This window comes from Typopeltis vanoorti, chromosome 11 (assembly GCF_054136105.1).
Source record: "Typopeltis vanoorti isolate ZY-2024b chromosome 11, IOZ_Tvanoo_1.0, whole genome shotgun sequence".
NCBI classification, from domain to species: Eukaryota; Metazoa; Arthropoda; class Arachnida; order Uropygi; family Thelyphonidae; genus Typopeltis; species Typopeltis vanoorti.
This window is the reverse complement of record NC_143559.1, coordinates 106072084-106100033: the sequence shown is the minus strand read 5'-3', so window position 1 is coordinate 106100033 and position 27950 is coordinate 106072084. Positions and strand designations below refer to the sequence as shown.

The 27950-nt window shown below is 36.2% G+C and overlaps 1 protein-coding gene across 1 annotated transcript in view; it reads right to left on the bottom strand.

Moving 5' to 3' along the window:
- Positions 1-21430, bottom strand: part of LanB1 (laminin subunit beta-1) — a 754433-nt gene extending 733003 nt beyond the window's left edge. The window contains exon 1 of the mRNA XM_090400882.1: positions 21316-21430. The gene's annotated coding sequence lies outside the window, so the exon portion shown is untranslated. The remainder of the gene's footprint in view (positions 1-21315) is intronic.
- Between the last annotated feature and the right edge of the window lie 6520 nt (positions 21431-27950).

Genomic DNA, 27950 nt, shown 5'->3' with positions numbered 1-27950 from the left:
CGCTCTTGTGCTAATCTGAGCAGTTGTGCACTGCTCTTTCCTGTCCACATCTTGATGTTGTCAAACCATGATATTCTTTTTCTTCCTCTAGTTCCTTTGCCATCAATTCTTCCTACCAAAATAGTTTGTAGAAGTTGGTATTTGCTGTTTCTCATGATGTGGCCAAGATATGATGTTTTTCGTTTCTTGATTATTTGTACAAGATGTTTAGCTTTGTCAATGGATTTTAAGACATCTTCATTGGTAATTTTTTCTGTCCATGATATCTTTAGCATTCTTCTGTATAGCAACATCTCAAAGGCTTCGATTTTCTTGATGGCTGTCGCCTTCAATGTCCATGTTTCAACTCCATAGAGCAGAATAGACCACACGTAGCATTTCAGCATTCCGCATCTGACTTCCATGTTTAGGTCTTTATTGCAGAATAGCGTTCTCATTTTCATGAAGGACTGCTGTGCAACTTCAATCCTTGTCTTTATATCTATTTCTGGATCCCACCGTTCATTAAGCCAGCAACCAAGATATTTATATCTTGACACTTGATCAATATTTTTCCCATTGAGTGTCAGTTTCATTGATGAGGCTGGATGTTTGCTGATGATCATGTATTTTGTCTTGTTGATGTTTATATTTATTCCCATTCTTTGGCTTTCTATGTATACTCTGTCAATGAATTTTTGGAGATCCATAATATTATCTGCAATTAGCACGGTGTCATCTGCATATCATAGGTTGTTAACAATCTTTCCATTTATTGTGATTCTCTCTGGACATTCTTCCAATGCTTTTTTAAAGATTACCTCTGCATATATGTTGAACAGGAGTGGTGAGAGCACACATCCTTGCCTCACTCCTCTTTTGATGTTAATATCACTGGTGGTAATGTTGTCTAATTGAACGGTAGCTGACTGATTCCAATACAGATTTGCTATTAGTCTTATGTCTTGTTCGTCTAGCTTTATTTGTTGAAGGACTTCTATTAAGTTAGTGTGTCTGACTTTGTCGAATGCTTTTTCAAAATCTATGAAACACATAAAGACAGATTTCTGTTTTTCTATGCATTTTTGTATCAATATTTGGGTACAGAAAAGGGCCTCTCTAGTACCAAAACCATTCCGAAAGCCAAATTGTGTTTCACTTAGAGTTTCTTCACTTTTTCTATAAATGCAATTCTGAATTACTTTCAAAAATATTATTAATGTTTGGCTCATTAGACTAATAAGTCGGAAGTCACCACAGGAATTCGCTTTGGGTTTCTTTGGGACAGTGATAAATGTAGATTTGAGCCAATCTGATGGAAATTCATCACTTTCATATATTTTATTAAATAGTTTTTCAAGAAATTTGATGTTATCTGTTCTATTAATTTTAAAAATTCTGTTTGCAAACCATCTAGTCCACTGGCTTTTCCTGTTTTACTTGTTCGTATAGCATTCTCTATTTCGCATTTCATGATTGCTGGTCCTTGAATGTTATCTTTTATATTTATAGGCTTCTGTCTAGTATCATTGAAAAGTTCTGTTACATATTTTATCCAAATCTGTGCTTTATTCTCTTCTTCTAGAACTATTTTTCCATTTTCGTCTCTTAGAGACACTATTTGCTTTTTCCTCAGTTTTCCGGAAATTTCGTTGATTTTCTTATACAGATTGAAATTATCATGTTTCTTCTGAAGTAGTTCAATTTCAGTACATAAATTTTTCATCCAATTTTCCTTGGCTTCTTTTATTTTTTTCTTGATGATGTTATGTGTTTCTGTATACCTGGCTAGGTCTTTGTTTTTGTACATTCTTCTTGTATCAATAAGAGAAAGAATCTCATCTATCATCCATTCCTGTTGTTTTATATTATTCACATAACCTACTTCTTCAATACTTGTTGTTGTTACGATGGCATTCTTTAAGCTATTCCAAAGAGATTCCACACTTTTATTTTCTTCTATGTTAATCTGTTGTAATTGCAGGTTAAGCTGTGTCTTGGCACTTTTATTTATGTTCGGGTCTTTCAGGTTTTCTAAATCAATTTTCTTTTTCTTCTTTTGTGATTTTTTAGCTGATTTTAATCTAAGACGTACTTCTGCAACTATGGGATTGTGGTCTGATGAGATATCTGCTCCAGGATAAGTCTTTGCACTCTTTATACTACTGTGGAATCTTTTATTTATCAGTATATAATCAATTTGATTTCTGACAATATTATGTTGGTTATCTTGAGGCGATTTCCAAGTGTACAGTCTTCTGGGTGGAAGTTTAAACCAGGTATTTGCTATTGTTAGCTCTTCTTCCTGACAGAACTGGACTAGGCGATCTCCTCTGTCATTTCTGGTGCCTAAGCCATGTTTGCCAACAATTTCTCCATCACCCCCTCTTCCCACTTTTGCATTGAAGTCACCCATCACTATGTTTATATCATGTTTCTTTGTTAGGTTTTTAATCTCTTTTAGGTGTTCATAAAACTCTTCAACATCTTCTTCACTTTTGTCAGCTGTGGGTGCATAAGCTTGGATGATATTTATGTTAACAGGGTTTCTCTTAAGTTGTAACAGCATTATCCTTTCAGAAAATGGAATCCAATTTAACATCGACAGCGACAGCTACACCATGTCGATGTTTGTTCTCATCATTCCCAGAGTAATACATTGTTGTATTATCTTGTTGACACTTTCCAGATCCTGGCCATCTTGTCTCGCAAATTCCCAAAATCTGGATGCCCAGCCTCTTCATTTCTCTTGTGGCATTTCTTAATTTGCCAGCTTCATACAGAGTTCTGATATTCCAAGTTGCAATTTTAAAAGTGGACACCGTTTGCTTTCTGCTCCACAGTATTACAGACGTACACAATATAATCATATTGCCATCTGCATATCTCTGATCACAAGCTTTTCCGTCATCATTTGGCTTCAACCTTGTGTCAGTACTGACAATGCTGCTTCTCAATGTCAGGGGCAGTGACCCCAGCAGGTGCTTATTTAATGGCGGCACTACTCGCCATGCCACCGAGTTGTCATTGGGCTTTGTGAGGTTTTAAGTGAAACAGAGTTGCCACTTCTGCTCCCCCACACCCTGATAGCTCAGTCGATGTTGGTCCACGGCTGCTTATTCGCTAGATTGCTCTGCTTATATCGCAGCTAGCCTCCATATCTGAAGGCTGTTCCCCGATCCGCCACCTGGGGACACATTTCAAATTCAAAAGTGACAAATTTCAAAGAAAACCCCCGCAGAACATTTCTGAAAATACTTTTCAGTATAACGATCCTGAAATTTCCCATTAAACTCTGCAGTTCGCGATTATAGTTTATCTTCAGATTTATTAGAATGTACCAGAGATGAAAGCACTGATTTCGTTTATCCCAGAGACACAGAAAATCTATGTTTTTCAGCATCAATGTATTATAGAATAACCCCAAATGGTGAAAAATATTTACGAAAATGGCTTATTTATTCAATGAGTGCCAACATAAGTATTTTGTATTTGCTGCAAATTATTTTACTCTAATAAAGTAACTTCAGCCTTAAGATCAGTTGGTCATTGTAAGTGGAAACATATAAATGATTACTTAAAGAGTTTGAAAGTTTATTTTTCACTTGGTTAGACTATAATAAATTTAGTTTAATCCTTTATCCAAGTGTGAGCAAACAAAGTTTGCGCCTGAAAATATCTTCAGGACTGGGGTAAGGTAGTACAACACCAGGCAACTCGTAGCAAAGGTAGACCAAGCTAACATCACTCAGTATCTCCCATAATGCAAAACACATCTCCTTACAGATGTGTATAATGTTGTGCATTAAGGAAAGGGCCACTACCCAGGGCCACCACCTTTTTATTAAATTACTCTGAATTTAGAGAAAGATGTTGAAAGTTTATTTTTCACTTGGTTAGACTATAATAAATTTAGTTTAATCCTTTATCCAAGTGTGAGCAAACAAAGTTTGCGCCTGAAAATATCTTCAGGACTGGGGTAAGGTAGTACAACACCAGGCAACTTGTAGCAAAGGTGGACCAAGCTAACAATCACTCCTATCTCGGTATCTCCCATAATGCAAAACACATCTCCTTAATGCATAACATTATACATATCTGCAAGGAGATGTGTTTTGCATTATGGGAGATACTGAGATAGGAGTGATGTTAGCTTGGTCTACTTTTGCTACGAGTTTCCCGGTGTTGTACTACCTTACCCCAATCCTGAAGATATTTTAGTGCAAACTTTGTTTGCTCACACTTGGATAAAGGATTAAACTAAATTTATTACTTAAAGAGTCATGAAAATTCACCAAACATGTAAAAAATTATTTCAAATTGGTTGAAACAAATATGAGATTTCAAAAAAGTAAAACAATAGATCAAGAAATGCAGTCAGTTACTGTTAAAGAACGAGAGCATTGGAAAAATGTATTGAAAAGGCTATGTGATATTATATTATTTTTATCAACCCATAACTTGGCTTTCCACGGTTCATCAGATACTCCAAATAATGGCAATTTTTTGGGTTTGATAGAATTATTGAGTAAATATGATGTCATTATGCACGAACATGTACGTTGCATTTTGTCAAAGGAAACCCATGTAACATATTGCAGCAAAACTATTCAAAACAAAATAATTTCTCTTTTGGAATCAGCTGTTTGCAATGATATTGTTAAACGTGCCAAAGAAGCAAAATACTTTTCAATTATTTTAGATTGCACCCCAGATATTAGTCACAAAGAACAACTTTCTTTTATTTTATGATTCATAGATTTAACAGAGTCTATTTTAGTTATTCAAGAACATTTTGTTTCATTCTATAAAATCAATGAATCTACAGGAGAATCATTATATGATAAGGTCATTTAGTTACTTTTAGATTTAAAATTAAATATTAATGATATTAGAGGACAGGGCTATGACAATTGGTCCAATATGCAAGGGAAAAGCAAAGGTGTTCAAGATCGTTTACGGCAAGTAAATCCCCGAGCATTTTACATACCTTGTGGCTGCCATTCTTTAAATGTAGTTATAGGAGATGTAGCAATGTCTTGCTCACAATCTGTTTAATTTTTTCGTGTTATTCAATGGCTTTATACATTATTTTCAGCATCCGTTGCTAGATGGAAAATTTTAACTGATAATGTACCAAATTTCACTGTTAAAGAAGTATGTGAAACTCGTTGGGAGAGTCGTATTGAATGCATAAAGTCAGTTAGGTCAGATTGTCGAAATTCATGATGCACTGATAACACTTAGTGAAAATTCAACCAATGCAGCCACCAAATCTGAATCTTTAACACTAGCAGAAAAACTTTGCGATTATTCCTGTTTAGTTATGTTAGTGATGTGGTATGACATACTTCATCAGATTAACATAGTTAGCAAATCAATGCAAACAAAAAGTATGGATTTAAAAACAGTTATAAATTTATTAAAATCATGTACGAAATTCATTAGACAATACCGTACACTAGAATTTGAAAATGCTTTGACTCTAGCTGAGGAATTAGCAAAGCTTTTAGGAACGGAGCCAATATTTTACTGAAAAAAGAATAATTTGTAGGAAGAAATTATTTAGTTATGAATCTGAAAACACTCTTGTTACTGTTCATGAGAGAACAAAGTTTAGAATAACGATATTCAACATCATTTTGGACACGATATTAACATCTCTTGAAGAAAGATTTGAACAAATAAAAACGTACCAGCGAAATTGGGTTTTTTTTTAATATAACTAAAATAGGCGATTGAAATGAATTAAACAAACAATGTATGGATTTGCATTCAATTCTTTATCATGAAAATAATAGTGACATAGACGGGAATGAGCTCTTTGAAGAAATTAAATCTCTAAACAGTTTACTTCCAGAAAACATCAATTCGCTATTGGAAACTTGACAATTTTTAAAAGCAAATAATTTGCAGAATATAATTCCAAATACGTGGGTTGCATTGAGAATCCTGCTGACAATTCCTATTACAGTAGCAACAGCTGAGAGAAGTTTCAGCAAATTGAAACTTATCAAAACATATTTGCGATCAACAATGGGAAGTGAGAGATTAAATACTTGAGCCTTACTATCTATTGAAAATGCAGTTGTTCAGAAAATAGACACTTGCGAAAGAATAAAAACTTTTGCAGATTTAAAATCAAGAAAAATATATATGTAAATTATAATTGATAAAATCAAAAGTGTAAAACCCATAATATTTTTAATAACCAAAAATTTTAGTAATTTTTTTCTGTATGTACTATTTTATTTTATTTTTTTTTGTTATTGAATAGAAATTACAAGTAGAAATCTTGAAGTTATGAAATTATTAATCATTTGAGAAAACCTATACCTGCTTAAAATCAGGAAGTACTAAATATTAAAAAAAAAAAAAAAAAAAAACCTCGGGGTGCTAAAGGAGGAGTTTGCTGGGGGGGGAGCAAAATTGTCTTAGTCCAGCTATGCAAATATTGTGAATGAATTCAAGAACAGATATGACAGCTGGTGCAAATAGTATGGCCTCCCTCGATGAGTTCCTGATTCCTTAGAGGTTCCTCTTAATAATAATATTCAGTTTTTGTTTTGTTTTTTTCATATATATATATTTAACCCATACAACAAGAGTTAGAAGATCCTACATCACATCAGTGTCACACGTAAGGTGCAAGCAAAGACCAAGAGAGAGGAAATATATTGCCATTTCTATTGAAGAGGTGGGAGTTGTAGTTATTGGGAAATATATTATGAGGAAGGCTGTTCTTCCCGAAAATGCATGTAGATGGAATAAATGCAGAAGAGAAGAAGCAAGTTTAACGTTTGCATTTGTACTAAAAAGGGATGCTGGGCAGCAGCTAGTTTTGTTTTAAAAGATCCAACAGAAGGCAAAGGAATGATGTTTGCCAGTTCACTGGAACATCAACCATTAAAATAAATGTAGAAATGACAGAACCAAAACAGTCCACCTGAAGATTGACGCTGAAATGAGTCTATTAGGGAAGGGCTATGATGAGGTGAATTGCTCTCCTCTGTACAGCAACAAGAATTTTTAGGGGGGGCTTTAGATGCACCACCCCAAATGTGTGAACAGTATTCTAAGAATTGGTAAATTTGGGATTCATATATGGTTAGTAGAGTGGGTGGGTGTGAAATACCATCTCCAGCAGAAAAGAATACCCAGATATGACAGTATTGAGTTAAGAAAGAGGGCGATGATAGCACGGGCTGTGTAGAAGATATGGATGCGAGTTTTAAGATGTGTGGGGGTATGTTTGATGGCAACAAAGACTTGTATAAGAAGGATGGCCTACACTTGAATTCATTTGGCATCATAAGCCTGTAGAAATTACTTCTTAGTATGAGACCTAATGCAGAGAGTCAGGGATACTAGATCATCAAGGGAGGAATGGGAAAAATGTGTGAAAAAGTTCAGCTATGGTTTGCAAACGTGATAAAGATATGAATGTCTTTGAACATGGTTATGTATTTGGCGAAGGGGTGGAAAAATTTGCTTTAGGTTTGGACCTTTTAAGTATTATTATTATTATTACTTAACACCTCCAGGGAGTCCAAAGACTCATCGAGGAAGGACACCTACTCTATAACTCTTCGTCTCCACCACTCCTTTAACCGCAACTACCATCATCATCTATACCAACACCATCTACTGTCGACCACCAGTATTTCCACAGACAATCACAAACATCCATGCCCACGGTGGGATTCGAGCCCGCAGCGTTTTGGCTGAAGAGCGAATACACTAACCACTCAGCCAAGCATGTCTGGGGAGGGAAAAGAGAAAATTCTAGAACAAGACCAAATAGACTGCATATCTAATACTAAGAATAAGCTACATTGTAATTTATTATGTCTATTCACAAATGCCATAAACATTAGAAACAAAAGGGTTGAGTTAGTTACTTTATTGAATACCATGTGGCCTAAGATTGTTGGCATTAGTGAAACCTGGCTATCAGAATCAGATATGGTAAGTGGGATTGAGTGTAATGGGTATACTATTTCTAGGAATGACAGAAGAGATAGGAGAGGAGGAGGAGTGTTACTAATGATATCAGATGACTTAAGTCCAGTTAGGGTAGAAATAAAAGAAACAATGATAATAACAATGTCCCGTGCAGCAACGAGTTTGAGTCTATCTGGTGTAAAGTGGTGGTTAACAGAATGAAATATATGGTGGGATGTTGTTACAGACTTGGTGGCTCAGTTGCAGGGGATGAAAAAATGCATTGCCAATTTAGCCTTATGGTACCAGACAGGCATCAAAAAGTGGTATACAGTGGGCATGAATCTGCTAGATTTAAGGTTGTGTACCTCAGGGTTCAATCCTTGGGCCATTATTGCACGGGACATTGTTATTATTGTCTTGTTTTTAATGCTCGTGGAAAGGCTTAGACATTGGTTATACATTCTTACTAAATAGTTTAAGGAAATTACAACATACAATAGAATATACATTAGAATAAATTTTAATACACTTCCAATATTTTGGCAACGTCACGCTGCCATTTTCACAGGAACTTAAAAACAAGACACGTGCACGCAAGCACAACACACAGTAAATGAGGACAAAGCAGAAAGCTATTCTTTCTCCTAAAAATCCTGATGACACCCCCTAGCAGGCATTTTTGGCCGATTGAGCTGAAGGTCTTCTGATGTAGGTTTCCCAAATTTGGGGCAGTCTCATGCAACCAAATTTGTTGAGGTTTGGATTTGTTTCTTAGGGCTGAGGCTGATTCCATGAATAGCCTTTCATATTTAATTTACTACGGCGTATTATCGTGACTTTCTTCTACCATATTCTATGGCAGGTATCCAGTGCATGGTCTGCAAGATCAGAGTGGCTGTATTGGTGAAACTGGATGTAGTGTCCTTGTGTTCTGAAATTCTGATATTAGCTGTCCTGCCTGTTTGGCCAAAGTAGGACAGCTTACAGCTGCAAGGGAGCTGGTATACACCAGGTAGGTCTAAGAGGGGGGGGGGTCTTTAGTGGAGTGGATAAGAGATGCCAATTTTTTATATGGTCTGTAACAAGAAGTTATGGTTTTTTAGGATTTTTGTAATTATTTTCCGAGGTGCCTCGGATATAGGGAATGGTGATGGAGTTAAGAGTAATCCTTGTTGTGAAGGGGTGGGGGGGGGTCTATAAATTCTACAAACAAACAGAGGGGACAGCCATGGGATCTCCACTCTCCCCACCCTTGGCCAACTTTTATATGGAGACTTTTGAAGAGAAAGCCTTAAACCCGCTCCACAAAAACTAATCATATGGCTTCGCTATGTTAATGATGTGTTTGCTATTTGGCCACATGGCTCTGATGCACTCCTCTCCTTCCTAACACACTTAAACAACCAACACCCAGGAATCAAGTTCACCCTGAAAGAGGAAAAAAACAACTGCCTTCCTTTCTTAGACACACTAGTCACCTGCCAGCCTGATGGAACCTTGGTTTTCTCAGTTTATAGAAAACCTACCCATACAGGCAGATACATTCACCAACAATCCTCCCCCTCACAACAATATGGAGTCATCAAGACACTACACAACAGTATCTGTTCAAATGACAATGCCCAAAACCACAGAACTAAACCGCATTCTCAACACTTTCTCAGCCAATGGCTACCCCCCCCCCAAAAAAAATCCAAAAAATAGTGAAACCAATAAACCACAACCCCCTTCACAACAAGGATTACTCTAAATCCATCAACATTCCCTATATCCGAGGCACCTCGGAAAAAATTACAAAAATCCTAAAAAAAACATAACTTCTTGTTACAGACCATATAAAAAAATTGGCATCCCTTATCCACTCCACTAAAGACCAACCTTCCCCCCCCCTTAGACCTACCTGGTGTATACCGGGTCCCTTGCAGCTGTAAGCTGTCCTACTTTGGCCAAACAGGCAGGACAGCTAATATCAGAATTTCAGAACACAAGGACTACATCCGGTTTCACCAAATACAGCCACTCTGATCTTGCAGACCATGCACTGGATACCCGCAATAGAATACAGTGGAAGAAAGCCACGATAATACGCCATAGTAAATTAAATATGAAAGGCTATTCGTGGAATCACCCTCAGCCCTAAGAAAGAATCCAAACCTCAACAAATTTGGTTGCATGAGACTGCCTCAAATTTGGGAAACCTACATCAGAAGACCTTCAGCTCAATCGGCCAAGAATACCAACATTGCCTGCTAGGGGGTGTCATCAGGACTTTTAGGAGAAAGAATAGCTTCCTGCTTCGTCCTCATTTACTGTGTGTTGTGCTTGTGTGCACGTGTCTTGTTTTTAAGTTCCTGTGAAAATGGCAGTGTGACGTTGCCGAAATATTGGAAGTGTATTAAAATTTATTTTAATGTATATTCTATTGTATGTTGTAATTTCCTTAAACTATTTAGTAAGACTATACATTAATGACATCAGGAAAGATCTAACATCTGATGTGCAATTGTTTGCCAATGATGCGAAGATAGGCAGGGCAATCAGGGATGCTACTGATATTCAGCAATTACAAAATGATTTGAATCGACTGGAAATTTGGGCAAATCAAAATGGCTGTCAATTTAATGCTAGTAAGTGTAAAGTTATTCACTTTGGCATGATTAGAGTTCCAGCAGCATATTATATTAGCATGGTTATGCTACCAGAAACTGAAGAGGCAAGGAATCTTGGCATATTGGTAGATAGGAATTTAAAGTTCAATGGTCACATAGCAAAAGTTGCAAATACAACTCAGAGGATAATTGCAATGTTGAAGAGGACCTTGACATCTAAGGATAAGGAAGTCATTTTGCCTCTTTATGAGGCTGTGATAAGACCACATCTGGATTACTGTGTGCAGATTTGGTCTCACAGGTTCCAAAAGGATAAAGGAGATGTGGAAAGAGTGCAAAGAAGAGTTACAAAGATTATATCTGGATTATAGGATTTAGATAATGAGGACAGATTGTGAGTATGTGGATTGCAGACTCTGGTTAAGAGGAGAAAAGGGGTGATATTTAGAAGTCTATAAACTTTTGAATGGGTGTTATAGGATATCAACTGATGAAACTTTGCATTATATGGAAAGTGGGGAGAGAACACAGGGGCATCCATGGAAGTTAAATTTATTTGCAGTCAAGAAAGGGGTAAGGGCTAGGTTTTTCTCACAGAGCAGTGAGTGGAATAATTTGCCCTTAGGGGTAGTGAGTGCATCTAGTATGAATGAATTTAAGAGGAGGAATGATAGCTGATTTGGGTGATACATAGCCTCCCTCAATGAGTCCTTGACTCCCTGGAGGTCTCAGATAATAATAATATTTCGTTTAGTAATGTTTTTATTTAAAGTTTGTTTTTTTTCTCACCAGAGGTCAGGCTAGGGTAAATGATTAACAAATTTTAGATTAATCTTACTTTTGTGTAGTGTCATGTAGCTTTCCCATATATATATATATATATGGTTTCCTGATGATGACCTCAATAGAGGTTGAAACGTCGATTATTTTCTTAATTATAATTATACAGAGGTCAAAACGTCGATTATTTTCTTAATTACAATAAAGTAATTATTCCAGCACTTTTGTCTCCATAAATTCTTCACTATGAATGCTGACCACCATCTAACTTTAAAAGAAAGCTTGATAGGGTAAAATGAGGAGAAACATTTAAGTTGCTTAAAGTGTTTTACAGAAATGATAAGATGAAATATTTCAGCACTTGGATAGAAGAGGCAGAGTAAGAGGTCATACCTGAAAGTGTGAGGACCAAATTTTTCACTTGGAAAAGGGCAAATATGTGGAATGGATTGCCAGAGTCAGTCATGAGTGCTTTATCTATCAGTGGGTTCAAGGAGAGGTACGATAAATCTTGTGTGGATAGTTTGGGTCTCCCGCGATGAGTCTTTGGACTCCAGTCAGGTTTTCCCATGCAATAATAATAATGCCTCTTTAATCAAGCTGACAGAGTGCTCAAGGACAACCCATTCCACTCGTTCATTACTCACTATCAAAAAATCTGGTTCTCATGGCGTTGGTAGAGGTGACCCTTGTTTATTCCAATCCTGTTATGGAAAATTTCTTCATACATCTACTTTATAAAAAAAAACACTTTAGTAATATATATGTTTCTATCATAGTTTCTCATTTCTATCTATCACTAAATTTTGTAATCCACAAACCTTCAGCCTACTCTCAAAAAAGCACTCAAGAGACTGATAACCATTTGATCAACCACATCAAAATCCTCTCCAATACTTCCATCTCTCCAAGAAACCCAGGCAACCAAATGTGCAGAATACACCAGTTGTGACTGTATCAAAGCCTTATAGAGAGGAACAATAATCTCCTTACCTCTAATAAATAAGTGAGGATTAATAACCTATTCATTTGATAGTGTGTTCTGTAACATCCAAGTGGTCGTTTAAGTTTTGACCACTATATTGTACAGGGGTCAAAATTGTTTGTATTAATTTCATTAATACAATACACTTGCTATAATCGTTCCAACTCAAAATGCAAAACTTTTACACTCTGCCACATTAAAGTGATAACCATTATCCTTTGTCAATAATGTCAGTCTATAATGATATTAAAATAATAATAATAAAATAAAACTAAATTAGTATTTATTTTTATTAGCTTACTGCAACATGAGCATCATTCAAGGAGGGAGAGAGAGAGAGCAAAAGAATTGGTTACAATATTCAAAATGTTAACACAAGAATAAGTTAAACATCACAAGTCATACTGTCATTATCTCGATCACATCTGAGTGAGCAGGAGAAAATACTATTAAGGTTCCAAGGAACCAGGTCAGGTATAGTTTTGTAATTAAAAATATTAATAATAAAAATTATGAACAGTTTATGGCTATTACTTCCCAAAAAACATGGAGAAACACAGTCTGTTTAATTAAGATCAGGCCGATAACAGTGTTTCCATTTCAAGGAAAAGATGATCAAATTTACATCCACCATAGTGTAACATCTTTGTTTGATTCCAATGAACTATGTCTAGTGTTGATGACGTGAGAAGCAAGGCCTGAACCCCCCCCCCCCCGATTATAGAAATCTTATGTAATCTTGGTGTTCTTCAATTCTAGTTCATTTTCATTTTTTATTATTGATTTTTTTCTAATTACAAAGCTATACTTGACCTGGTTCCTTGGAACTTTAATAGTCTTTTCTCCTGCTCACTCAGCTACAAAGACACGTGACAGTATGACTCGTGCTGTTCAATCCATTCTTGTGTCAATATTTTGAATGTTTTAACCAATTCTAATGTTGTAACCAATTCTTTTGCTCTCTCCTTGAATGATGCACATGTTAGAGTAAGCAGAATATATAGGAATGTAAGTAAATTCTAATTTTCATTATGTGCTAAGCCTTTTTTTTTTTTTTTAATATATCATTATGTCTACCACGCATATTTCCATAAAATGACTAGTAAAATCATTCTATTTATATCATCTTGCAGGATCTCTACATAACTGCTATTAACAACTGCCCTCCCTAATTTTGCATCATCAACAGCAGAATGATTTGGGAGAGGGAGTAATATCAATCATGTACCAATTAAATAATAGCTTTGCAATACACCTCTGATCACCTACCTTCTCTGGATTTTGAATTCTACTCTGACATGTACATTTTAATGTAGTATATATCAGAGTAGTAACTCTGACATACACTGGATATGAAACTGATGTCATATCACCAGTTCCATATCCATCCTCATTTGTTCTAATTTATGTAACAGAGTTCCATGTGGTACACAAAGGCCAATATTCCCATCCAATGCTCATCACCTTTCTTAATAAAATTGTAGATAGTTAAAACACAAAGCACTCAACCAAAATAGTGAATTAAAACCAAAACTGAAAATAGTAAACTGAAACCAAAACTAAAATTATTGTGAAATGAAACAAAAACCAAAAACTTGACAAAAATTTTGCTTGTTCAGATTAAATTGTTTGCTATTATATACGAACTGAAAAGGACATATGGGGGGAGGGAGGGGATGATAGAATTTATGTAACTACTAAGAGATAATTATCTAAAACAGCAGATGATGGAGAATAGCAGTATTTGAGAGTGCCAGATCTGGTGATAACATTACAGAATTTGTCTAAGAGAGCCTCAAATGCACTGCCGTTCTTCTGATTGGGTGCAATTTATCCTATCATCAACAATATGCCTCTGCATATCTCCCCTAAATATACAATGCCCTTCACATTCTATCTCTATAAACTACATCACCCTTCAACAACCAAGTTTTGCTCATACCAATAACATTGCTAAGTAGAACTAATCAATGCCAAAAACTCATCCGTATTCTGGTTGCTTCCTGTATAGTATTCATGAATTGCAATATTTCCTTGCACCTGCAACTATCCTGGCACCATGTAACAATTGTAGAGATTGACACAAAGTAACCAGAGTTATACAATACATGCACAAAGAAACTTGTTATATTAGGTAGAAAACTATCCTGTAAAATAAGAAATGTGTCACAATCGAGGCATTGGTGAAAATGACAGATGCATAAAAAGTGAATGAATCTTTTTTTTTTTTTTTAGTGTGATGTTTTTAATTTTGTTTTCAAAGGTATTGTGTGGCAGAATACTTTTTACACCTACAGAAAGCAGGTACAACAATTCTCTAGATTCCTCTACTTGAAAACCCAAAGTTTGGATCACATCCATTAAGATATTTTCATTATGCAGCCTCACAGCTGCCAAACTTCACACATTTTTCTCAGCTTCCCAAAAGCCATACCAAATGTGTTCTGGTGCAATTCTGTTCGTGTTGGGTGCAATTTATCTGCTATCATCAACAATATGCCTCTGTATATCCTCGCTAAGTATACAATGCCCTTCACATTCTACCTCTACAAAATACATTTTCACAAATGACCCACACAAATGCAACTTAATGGCACACTGAAATTTGATCCAAAATTAAAGATCTTATTCAGCTCCTCCTTTCTTCCCCTGGCCCACTCTGGAGTGGGCTACTGAATTCAGGATGCACAATTCCTACCAGAAAAAGGAACATTGTCAATAACTATGGAATATGTGGCCTTTTTGATCATGCACAGGATATTCTACAAAGAAATGAAAAAGGTATCTATTCTTTAAGCCATCCCCAAACATGGTGCGAGGATAAATTTAAAGAAGCCTGTGAAATTCTAATCATCAACCCTTATCTCAACAACAATAATGGCTTAAAAATTCCAAGAGCATGGATGGCATACATTCAACCCATATAACTTTTGTTCTAACAGGCCATCATAATTAGGATTATAGATCTCCAGTGATCTCTTATTCCAGGACTCTAGTCAGTAACATACTCCAAGCATAATTTGACAATAAGAAACCTCGGCCTTTATTTGAAATATTGATTAGGCCACCATTAATGGTGTAGCATTTACTGTTATTTTTCCTTAAAGGATAATACTATGAATGAATTTGATTTCTGACCATATTAAAGAGGACTTTAACTTTGATGCACTCTCTTTTTCTTACATTTTTTACACTAGAGGTCAGGCAAACAGGGTAGTGGTTTGTGATATTTTGGCATACTGCTTGAATTGAAACATAATTTGTTACTCTTTTTCTCTCCACCCCCCCACTCTCTCACTCTCTCTCTATATATATACTGTGTACATAGATACTCCAGATGATGACCTTAATATGAAAATGGAAACATCATGAAATTAAGGTTATTATTATTATTCCTAACATGGTAGTAGTTTCCATAAGTTCATCACAATGGATGCTGATCAGAGTGAAAAAAAAAAAAAAAAAAAAAAGGATTTTGTATACTCAGTTTTTCATCATCATCATCATCAAATTCCTGCAATGTACCCTCAAGGGGTGTACAGGATATGACAGTACTACATGAAAAATTTACATCATTACTAACTTCCTATCTACAATTTTCCTCCAAATCAGTCTGTTGCTTGTCAAGACTCCAACATTATCAGATCTTATATTTTTATATTTCTATCGTCTAAGGCACTTTGTACCGTATCAATCCACCTATATCTTGGTCTTCCTCTAGGTCGTTTTCCTGCCAACCTGGCAGGAAAACAAGTGTTTTCCTGCTTTCCTGCTGGAGAGGTGTTTTCCTGCTGGAGAGGAAAGATTAGCAAAACACTTGTTTTGCTAATCTTTCCTCTCCCATTCTATTTAAGTGACCATACCACCTGAGATTAGCTCTGCTAACGCATTCCTAGATGCTGACAATGTCAAGTTTTTTCCTAATATCCTCATTTTTAATATGATATTGCCGTTGATGCCATCTGTTCACGCCTCTAATCTTTCTCAGAACTCTCATATCTGCGGTCTCTAGTCTTTGGTCAAGTGTTTTACTTCTGACCCAGCTCTCAGATCCATAAGTTAAAACTGGTTTGAACACTATCTTGTATACAGCTAATTTAGTGTTCCGACTAATTTCTCTCTTTTTCCATATGAATTTATTCAATTGACTTCCCACCATACCAGCTTTGCTGATTCTGTTGTCTATTTCTATATTTAATTTACCATCTTCAGTAAAAATCGTACCTAAGTAGCTGAAATGTTTTACTTGTTCCACAGGTTCTCCATTCACAACACAGTTGACATTTTCAATGATTCTGCCTATTTTCATTGTCTTTGTCTTTTTACTGCTGATCTTCACACCATATCTATTACAACAGCTATTCAATTTAGTCAGAGAATCTTGCAGACTTGTAGCAGATTTATTTAGAAGTATAACATCATCCGCATAAAGCAAAGAGCTGGCATTAATATCTCCAATTTTGATATCAGGTTTAATACCACTTTCCTTCATAATGTGATCCATATAGATAATGAAAACAGAGGGGATAATGTCCATTCTTGTCTCACACCAAATTTAACATTAACTATCTTCCTGTACTTCCTTCAATTCTAACTGCTGACTCACAACTCATTATATCATATTGCTTGATATAATACCCCATTGACACCATATAACTGCAGCATTTTGAATAGCTTCTCTCTTGGCACCTTGTCATATGCCTTTTCTAAATCGACAAAACTTAAATACAGATCTTTGTTATATTCCCATGCTTTCTCGACTATTTCGTAAAGTGAAGATCTGATCCTGACAGCCTCTATTTGGCCTGAATCCAGCTTCTCAACCTTTTCTTCCACAATTCTTCTCGACCGTTTTTCTCAAGTATACTTGCATAGATCTTGCCAGGAACACTCAGTAGGGAAATACCTCTGTAATTCTCACATTCAGTTTTATTTCCCTTTTTATATATGGGTACTATGAGAGCTCTACTCCAATCATCGGGAATTCGTCCCTCTGTCCAGGCTTTCTGAACTATGCAGTGAATCCACTGTAAGACTTTTATACCACCATACTTCAGCATTTCTGGTCGAATATCATCTACTCCTGCTGCCTTTCCACATTTCAAGCCTTTGATGGCTTTTTCTACTTCAAGTATGGATATGTATTCCTGACTGCATGCCTGGTCAGTGTTTTTTTATCACTGTGCTGTCATCACTGCTTGTTTCATTTAGCAGTTTTTCAAAGTAATTACTCCATACTTCAAGGATTTCTTTTCTCCTGTTTTCATGTCACCTTTATCATCTCTACTCCTTTTACAGCACTCTTTCCTCCATTCCTAAGCTTCTTCAACAACCTCCAGAATATTTTGCCACCTTCTTAATATTTATTTTCTATATTCTTGCCAAAGTCCTACCATGACTTTTGTTTAGCTAGTTTTACACACTTTTACACTGTTTAGCTTTCTTACATTTGTCTCTGTATTCTGTAAGAGTAAAAGCTGACTTATTTGCCAGGAACTTTTGATATGCTTTCTTCTTTTCCTTCACTGCCTCTTTAACTTCCTGTGTCCACCAGGGAGTTCTGATTTTTTTATCCTTGCACACAACCTCACCACATGCCTCTCTGGCAGAATCAATCAATGTTTTCTTCAGAGTTTGCCACTGAATCTCCAAGATTTGATTCCTGTTCTCAAACTCTTTCATTTTCTTTTCAATAATCTTTGTGTATTTTAGTCTACAGTTCACGTCTGAGAGCTGCTCAACTTTTATTCGCTTTAAAACTTTCTTACATGTTATTCTTTTCAATATGAAATTCACTTTTATCCTGCTCAAGACTAAATAGTGATCACTTCCAATTTCAAATCCTCTGTACACTATGGTGTCCTGCACCAGGGAGAAAACATCACTATCAACAATAACATAGTCAATGAGACTTTTCTTATTCCTAGCCTCTTCTCTCCATGTGAATTTGTGCACATTTTTATGTTGGAACATGGTGTTAGTAATAACCAGTCCATGTCCTGAGCAGAAATCCAACAGATATTTGCCATTATTATTAGCTTTGCTCTTTTCTCCAAATTTTCCCAAAATATTTTTGTATGTCTCACAATCATTTCCTACTCTGCTATTTAGATCCCCAACAAGGACCAACTTTTCCTTTTTCATTGTGTCAGTTGCTTTTTCTAAAGCCTCAAAAAATTCCTCCACTTCTACCTTAGTAGAACCTTCTGTGGGACCATAGGCACAAATAAGTCTCATTGTCCAGTTCCCCATTCTCATATTTGCCCACATTACTCTACTTGATACTGATTGCCATTCAAGAAGATTAGCCTCATATTTTGAGTTAAACAGTATGGCTACTCCTTCTTTTCCTTGATTATCATTGCCTGAATATAACATTTTGTATTTATTGCTCAGAAAAATCTCACCAGTTTTTGTCTTTTTTGTTTCAGTCACCCCTATTATGTCGATCTGGTACTTATCTAATTCCTCAGCTAGCTCCATTTCTTTGCCATTCACGCTTCTTACGTTGATAGTACCGATCTTTAACTCTGGTGATGTTGAGTTGGGGTTTGTTTTCAGATTTGTTCCAGTAGCTGACTTTTCGCTGTTCGCCCTGGTTCCCTGGCAAAAACAACAGGGACCTTGTTTAACCGGGTGACGCCCCAGCTGGCATGAAATTTTGTCATGTTGTACCATCATTTTTTTATTTGGTTTAACCAATAAAAATACAATTTGGCCGGCTAAATCGCAAATTGCCAGCCCATCCTCGTTCGTTCAGTATCAAAGTAGATACCCAACAGGGTGCACCACTAGAAGGTGAGGATTGGACATTAGGTCAGAACCCCTGGTCGGTTCTCCGCATTCCTTTAAAGGCTATGTGGAGGTCTCCTCTCAGTTATACAGCTCTGACCCTTAAGCACCCCTACTCAGTTTTTTTGAGTGATTAATGGAAAGGTTTTGAATGGTGAGGAAGACCAGAGATCTTGTTTAGTGGAAAGAAAGTCACTTTTGTTCCTTGATGACACAATATTATTGAAATCTTGTCGATGTAATCATATATATTTGTATCATATGTAAAGGAGCAAAACCAATCCTTTAAATGCCTTTTTTGTTTCCCCTGTTATTTCTGGTAGTTGTATATTTTTTTGTGCTTTTGTTTTTTTTTTCACTCTAATAGAATTCTTACTTTCTCATACATCTCTCATTTCTTTATTGTCATTAAGAGGATGTGAAATAAGCTCAGACTGCTTTTGTTATGTGCATAGTTCATTTACAGCAATACATTATCAAGTAGTAAGGACTGCATACTTTTCATTGCTTTCAGTTGAAATCAGTAGTTGCATGAAAGTGTGGGCACGTGCATTAAAGTATGAAGTGTTTAGTGTATGTGAGAGAGAGAGAGAGAATGGCAGGTATGTATAGTACCGTTGACAGGGTGTAGCATGAAGGCAGCCTGCCTTACAGCACAGATTAATAAGGGCTCTTCTTCAGCCATATTGTGGTAGACGGCATAGCTACGCTAACAATTAAAGTTAGCGTAGCAAGGGCGTAAAGAAGTTTTTCCAAGCTTAAACTGATTAAAAATTATTTGCGCATAGCAATGACCCAAGAAAGATTGGTTGGTCTAACAACTATATCAATAGAGGCAGACATAGCTTATAATTTAAATTTAGAATAGCTTATAAACAGTTTTATTGTGTGATATTCCTGTAGAGCAAACATTTAATATTATTATGTAATCGCTTTGCATTAATGTTTCTTTTGTAATAAAAACAAAATAGCAATTGATGATTTTCTTATATTTTTGTCTTATGGTCCATCAGGGGCAATATTTAATTGTTTGCCACAGGGCATGATCTAATCTGGTGACAGCCTGAGTATGTAAATACTGCTTATGGATGATCCAGGAAAGGCAGGACTACTTTTGTCAAGAAAGAAAAGAAGATTGAAAACTAAGGAAAAATGGCATTTGATTTGGTTGAGGAATCAACTCCAGCTGCCTGTTCGAATGGGTCATGCATTAAGAGTTACCTACCATACACATGCACTAATGCCAGAAGCATCAGGAATAAAAGTGAGGAATTCTTAGCATTGGTAGATATAATGGAACCAAAATTAATTGGCATTAGTGACAATTGGCTAGGAGGATACTGTTACAGAAATAAATTGTGATTCAGTGTATTCAGGAAGAAGAGACAAGATGGGGGGAAGGGCACAAGTACATTGCTAATAACTGCAGAGGAATTAAATCCAACTATAATAGAGGTCCTGAATGTTGGTGGTAGTAGTATAAGTAATACAGGATGGAATTGAGACTGTTTGGTGATTAGCAGGAAAAAAATACATCGCTGGATGCTCGTAGAAGTCCAGGTCATCTCAAGAGGACTATAAACTCCACACAGAGAGAGAACCATTATATGGCTACAAATAGGACTTTCATTAGGATAATTTCAACTATGGGATATAGCCTGGAGGGAGGAAAAAGTATGCAAGAAGAGAAAGGGATTGATGGAACTACTGTGAGATAAATCTCTCATTTCGTCAACAAATCTTAATGTGAATGGTTTTTTTTTTTTTTTGTTTTTTTTTTTATCCGTCCTTTAAATCACGCGTAACTATTATACACAGTGGTGTAACCCGTGGGGAGGAGGGGGAAAAAAGGAAAGGAAGGAGCTGCCGAAACACTAGTTTTATTCACTTTTATGCTACGCTCTCCATAAACTACTTTTGCACCTAATAAATTCTTTAAAAATGTGTGAATTAAATTGCATAATAATATATAAACATTTTAAATATTTTCGCAATACTAATATTGCGAAAATATTAGTATTGCGAATAGTATTGCTAATGAAAATTCAAATATTAAAATTCGAATCTAAAATAAAATAAAAAAAAGTACCGGACGGATGAGCCAGTGCGCTCAGCCCACTGCACCACTGATTATATGCAAAGTTAACTCAAAGAGAAAATACTGTAATTAAAATGCCTAGTGTGTATCACACACACATGTATATATAAACATACGTAGCTTACCTTGCTCTTAATCTCAAAGCGACATTTTATTCTGCTGTTCTTGACTAAATTACAAATAATCGAATAACCAAATATTTACTTTTTTAAAAGCTATCTGATTTATAGTTATTCCGACAACCACCGTCAACAAACCTCACATGGTTGAAGTTCCAAAATACCACACCAAATTCGCCTCCAACAGACGTTATCCTTTCGGCACCGTTCACAAAGTGCTAATTACTATAAGCACTTTGCCTTGAATATTATTTATTACAATAATCTAAAGGGTTTTTAAAAATCTCGATGAATTTACTTTCTTGAGGAGAGAGAGAAAAAGCAGGTAGCATTCGCCAGCCCTAACTTTTGTAAATCAGTTATCAATTTGTAGCCTGCTTCCAACTTTGTCATCATTTCCTAATCCCAACTTGCATATTATAGAGTGAGTATAATGGGTGTGTGGGGGGGGGGGGTCTGAGATGTAGGATTAAAGAGCTAAGTTCAAAGTAGGAAAACCCTACTTTGCCTGCACCAAAAACCCTAATTGCCTCCACCAAAGATCGACTTAATAGGAATTTATTATCTCCTGTTTCTTCATTAAGTTCTGGGATTCACTGTAATAGGCCATTTCACATTTTCAATTCCACTCCACGGTCCACACAGACTGCAATCCATCTGGTTCCCATATGAAACGTGTTTCTGTCTGCTTTGGATGTGTTTTACCTGTATTTTGCATCTGTACTGATATTAGCTGCTTCCTTAAAGAAAATCTTGCAATGAGATTGGCTAAATTATATCACTTATAGTGTTTTCTCCTATAAAGTTTTTTTTAAAAAAAACAATGTGTGCATTTAACGTCATTCTTCCGATAAAGCCACCCAAAGATAATGTTCCCCCCCCCCCTCTCTCTCTAAACTGAATCATTTTTTAGGTGAATTTGGATTTACAGACTAAAACTTCCACAGGTCTGTGCAAATCTGAAATCTAAAATTTCTGATGTTGACAGACAGACAAACTATTCAAGAGACTGGCAAGAGTAGAATAATATGACAAATCACTAACAAAACTGTCGCATCGTACTATATCATTTTGAATAACGTAATGCAAAATATGGACATCTCTCATAGCATGTTTTTTTATATTAACCAAATTTTTTAAAGAATATTCAGGGTATCCAATGAAGGAACTGATAGCAATATTCGTAATATTCATTTTTTCTTTTCTTTTTTTCAATAGAATAACAAGTTGTGTTGTCAAGTGTTCTTTCACTGAAAACTTTATAAGTTGTAATATATGATGCAAGCTATGAGATGTTGATTTGTAACGGATTGATATACTCTTAAAGTGAGATTCATGCCAAAACATTAGCTATGTCAGAGCATTTGATAATGATTTTTTCCCTTTAAATGACAATGTATACTTGTTATGATATTCCCACACACAAAAAGGTTTTAAATGTGACTGTACTTTAAAAATATGAGGTAAATATTTTCGTGAAATTACATTATGGATACCGTGATTCATTTAATGTTGCCACTTCAAACTTCTCGCTAAAGAAATTTTGTTCACTTTTGGTGAAAACAAAATTTTACCATTTTTTAGACAACAATAGATTTCTAAACCTGAAAAAAAAAAAGTCGATAATTTGAAATTAACGGCATGGTAAATAAATATGAATGTTACAGAGCAGAAGAATCTTATTAAAAACATATAATTAAACATTTTTAACAGAACTTGTGTTCATTCGTCTAATGCAGTGCCGGATTTACGTAAAAGCTAAAAAAGCTGCAGCTTAGGGCCTCGCAATCTGCTGGGGCCTCAAATAAAAAAAAACAAAAAAATCAGCTGATGTAATTTAAAACAGTAGGGGGCCTCTGGGTTTTGTATAGCTTAGGGTCTCAGCAAGTCTAAATCCGGCCCTGATCTAATGTTATGCATTATATAGACAAAGATCTCTGGACATCATCGAACTAAACAGTAAGTATTCTTTATGTTACAAAATCAATAACAAGTTGATATACTCATCTGCGACCTCTTTGCATTCCTCTAGTCTCTTGGGAATGCTTTTCACTAGGATTTAATCATTAGCGAAATGCGACTCTTTTCCTAGACCGATTTGGTTTAACTCTAGTTTGCTGCTTCAGTTCATTCCCAAGATATTCCATGGCGTTAAGATCAATGATCTGTATAGCCAAGCTCAGAAAACTTATACTAGAAACATGCACTACAGGATGCATGGTTCAATCATACACGAGAGGTGGTCGTTGGTATTAGTTGGATTTGTCTCCATAGTATGCCACATTGCTAAGACAGACCTTGGAATCAGTCTATCTGATTGTTTGGTTGTGTTTGAGCACCACAACCAAAGAATTGCCTTTCCATGAAAGCACCTCTCAAACCATAACATTTCCAAGCTTATGTAAGAAAATAAGCACTTCAGTAAATGACATTATCCACACCTTCATCCAACCATCGTTGCAGTTCTTTTGATCTACAGTGTTCAATTGTGTTCAATTCTCTCTCTCTCTCTCTACTGATCAATTTCCGAATCTGGCAGAACCTCTGACGTACACACATTTGCACTGTCAGTTGTGTATTATATCCCTTGCGTTAGACATATGATTCTACGGTTTGAATTACAGCAAAGCTTTTGAGGTCAGTTTTTATGACTGTTAATTTTTCCTTCTTCTTGCTGGTTTTCCTGTTTTGCAGCGTGAAAAATCTTATTTTGAGGAATGAAAAAATCTATCGGTGTATGTAACCGGCGTATTCTATGGCGTTTCAGCTTCAGCTGAAAATGTACTGGATGGCGTTAGTTCATGATATTATCGATGGTATCATAGCCTAATCATTTACATATCATAATTGACAATGCAGTGTTATCTAGTTCTGTAGTGATATCCTGATTTGAATCAACACAGTGTACTTAATGAACAGATGCTGCAGTTTCATGATATCCTAATCGCCTTTCATCCTTAAGTGCATATCAAATAGGAAATAAGAAACTGCTACCTTGTTTTATGCAAACATTCAAGGCATCGACGGTCTACACTCCAAGAAACTAACTATAAATGCAAATAGTGGTAATGGTCGCTATGTGACGATTCTGTTGGTGAAGCTATATTCTTCATTCCCCAATAAAGATGATTAAAACAAGCTTTGTTGAGCACTCTTAGAGGTTTGACGTCATCGTGGTCGCAGTTTTTTTTTTTTTTTTGTTATAATAGTCTCAAAGGAAAGATGCTCATTGTTCTCGTTGTTACAGACATGACAACTTTGTTCTGACTAACTTCATGGCATTTATCCAAAGTGGGGGATGAGACTTGATTTTTCTTAACTATTCTTATTCATATGAAATATGTGAGAAATTGCACCGAAATGGCATGGTCCACTGTAAACTGAAAAATAGCAGGGAAGGGGAACATAGCATGAGAAAGATCGAGGCCCAAATAGGAAGAGAACGTGTGAGTAGACATGAAAGGAATAGAATGGCCAATGATGGAAGGGGAACAGTTAGGTTTGCAGAGGACATTGGGATGGGTAATGAGAGAGAGAGAGGATGGCTCGAAAAAGATGTGAAGTCACATATAATTAGTGGCATCAAAGAAACTTATAGATCCAGAAATGAACTGTTTGTGTGTGTACGAATGCTGGAAGTATCAGAAACAATGAGAACGAAATTGTTGAATTGAGTTCGTTCACTCAAAAATTGTTGGAGTAGGTGAGACGTGTTTGGAAGAGAAGTGACATCTTGACAGGAATAGAGATGGAAATATATGATAACGTTTGTGAAGATTAAAAAAAAAGGTAAAAAGGAAGTGGAGTACTGTTGATGCAAGATACAGATGCAAGGAAGAAAACATGGCAGTGATTTTGAGGCAGTATAGTGTCAGACAGAGTTGAATTATATGAAATAATTAGTCGAATGTTGTTAATTAGACCCGGAAATGTGGAAAATATTGACCGTCAAATGTATAAGCAAATTACCCAAGCAAATGATAAATGTTGATCATTATGGGTGATTTTATTATTGCAATATACAGGTAGCTCAGTGAATGTGGCGTTTGCACACCAGGACACTTGACCTCATGAAGGAAGACTTGGTTTCGAATTTAGACGGTGCTTAGAGGAAATTTTTCTAAGCCTTTTTTTCGACCGGTTCCCGAGTTAGTTGATTTCTGGCGCGGGCAAATGGGTTTTTTCTGCCGGAAACTCGGGTTTTTCGCCCTGTAAACTCAAGAAAATCGACCGTAGAACTCACACTATTTCAGAAATTAAATATATTGAGTTAGGCACCACGAGATGGCATTACTTATTGAGCCGTCTCTTCACTGCATGCCGTTTAATTAATGATAGCCTTGTGCCAGCTATCTCTGATTGGCTACCAGTGGAGATTTAACTGCCCACTCAGTCTCCAAAAAGTTAGATAGGGTTAAAACAGCCTTGCCTACTCCCTATACGGAAATAAAAGGCTTTAGCTGATTTTTTTAAATATTGGGATGATAAATTAGCAGCTGAAATTAAAGCAGATGAATTACTCGAGTTTTTGAAGGACAACTACCTCAGACAATGGTGGGTACTCTAGGATCAAGGGTCTTGGATTTGATAATCTCATCAGAGGATGTCATTATAAAGGAGGTTTCAAATGTCCCTGCAGTTGGTGAGAGTAATCATGAAGTGATTACCTAAGTGATTGCCAGTAATGTAATGACTCCTGTGAGGGAAGGGAATATCTGGAACTACAAGGCTGTTAGATATGATAAACTCAGAAGCTTGCAGATGTAGCATGGACTGGGGAGTTGGGTGGAAAGGTGATCCATGCCGCTTAGGGGATGTGCAAGAAGTATCTAGCAGAAACAATGTCTAAATGCATTCCGAGAATTTTAGAAGGTTAAATAAGGTATGTATGAAATGGATGAATCCAGATATCAGACATCTAGTGCAGAGGAAGAAGAAGAAGGCATTATCAAGGCTACATAAGATGAGAGTGATAATAATCGGTTCCATGAAGAGTAAAAAAGAATAAGTGAGGAGGATGACTCAGTTGGTAAGGATAGCAAAGACGCAATATGAGAAGCGGTTGGGGAGTTCTTTCAATATATAATCAGCGAAAGAAATAATGATTATGGAAGGAGAACTCTAATTAGTGAAAATGGTAAATGGACAATTGCTGCAGAGGATATAGTTCAGATATTTAATGTGCAGTTCATAAAGATCTTTCATCCTTGTGAATGTAGCATAATGGAGAATTTGAGAGCAGGGGATGAGGAGGGAAGACTGACTGTGAGTGAGGAAGAGGTATATGGGGAATTAAGCAAATTTGATATTAATAAGACGGTGGGAATTGATGATATATCACTACATGTTTTGAGCGAATGTCAGGGAGTTAACACCTGCTTTGACATATTTATTTAACATGAGTCTTACATTGGGTTAAGTTCCAAAGGAAGAAAGAAAGGAAGATTGAACTACTTTACAAGGGAGGTGTAGAACTCAAATTATAGGTCAAATATGTTAGGTCGTGTGATTAAAGTGTTGGAGAGGTTAGTGAGAACCATGTTCCAAAAATATATTGTCAACAGTGATATTCTCTTTGATGAATTTGCTCAAGGAAGTAATCTGCTTACTTATTACAATAAACGGACATGTGCACTGGACAAAGGATGGATACATAGTATACTTAGTATATTATGTATCCATAGTATACTAAGTATACTTGATATTAGATTAGTGTATATAATTGGAGACTGGCTCGCTGATAGTAATTAATAAGTTGTGTATGGAGGAAATAATACCTCAAGAGACAAAAGTTACTAGTGGGTCTGTTTTAGGACTATTGTTGTTTAACGTGTGTGTCAATGATATTGGGACATTCAGTTGTTTGTGAAACGTGCAAAATTGGGAAGAGTTATGAGAAGAAGAGCAAATGTGGCTTTACAAGAGGACTTGAACAGACTGTGTGAATAGGCATAGGAGTTGAATTGCCAGTTCAATGTTGCAAAGTGTAAGGTTTTTAAAATTTGGAAAACAAAGATGGGATGTAAGGCCTGCGTAGCTCAGTGGAAGTTGTGCTTGCGTCCTCTGCGCTTGGTCGCTCGAAGTCAGACTTAAGTTCAAGTCTAGTCTCCGACTGGAGGAACTTTTTCTAAGCCTTTCTTCTACCGATTCCCGAGTTAGTCGATCTCTGGCACGGGCAAGCGGTTTCTTCCTCCTGGAAACTCGGGTTTTTCGTCCCATAAACTCAAGATAATCGACCGCAGTACCCACATCATTTCAGACAGTAACATATCTTGTTTCGGTTAGGTACCAAGAGATGGTGGCACTTGTTTGCCAGACTCTTCATCGGTGGCTGCTATAATTAGTGATAGACATGGGCCAGCTATCTCTGATTGGCTACCGGTGGAGATTGAACTGCCCACTCAGTCTCCAAAGCTAGATAGGGTATAAAGACCTCGCTTACTCCCTGTAAGGGAATAAAAGGTGTTAGGGGATTTTTCTTTAGATGGGATGTAGTGTGTATACTTGGTAGGAATATATTGGAGGAAATAAGACATCTGGGTGTGATGACGGATGATTCGTTTAATTTTAACATTATGATTTAAAAGTAAAAGTCTATTTAGTAATTACACTTCTGTGAATATTAACAGGCTTACAAAAGT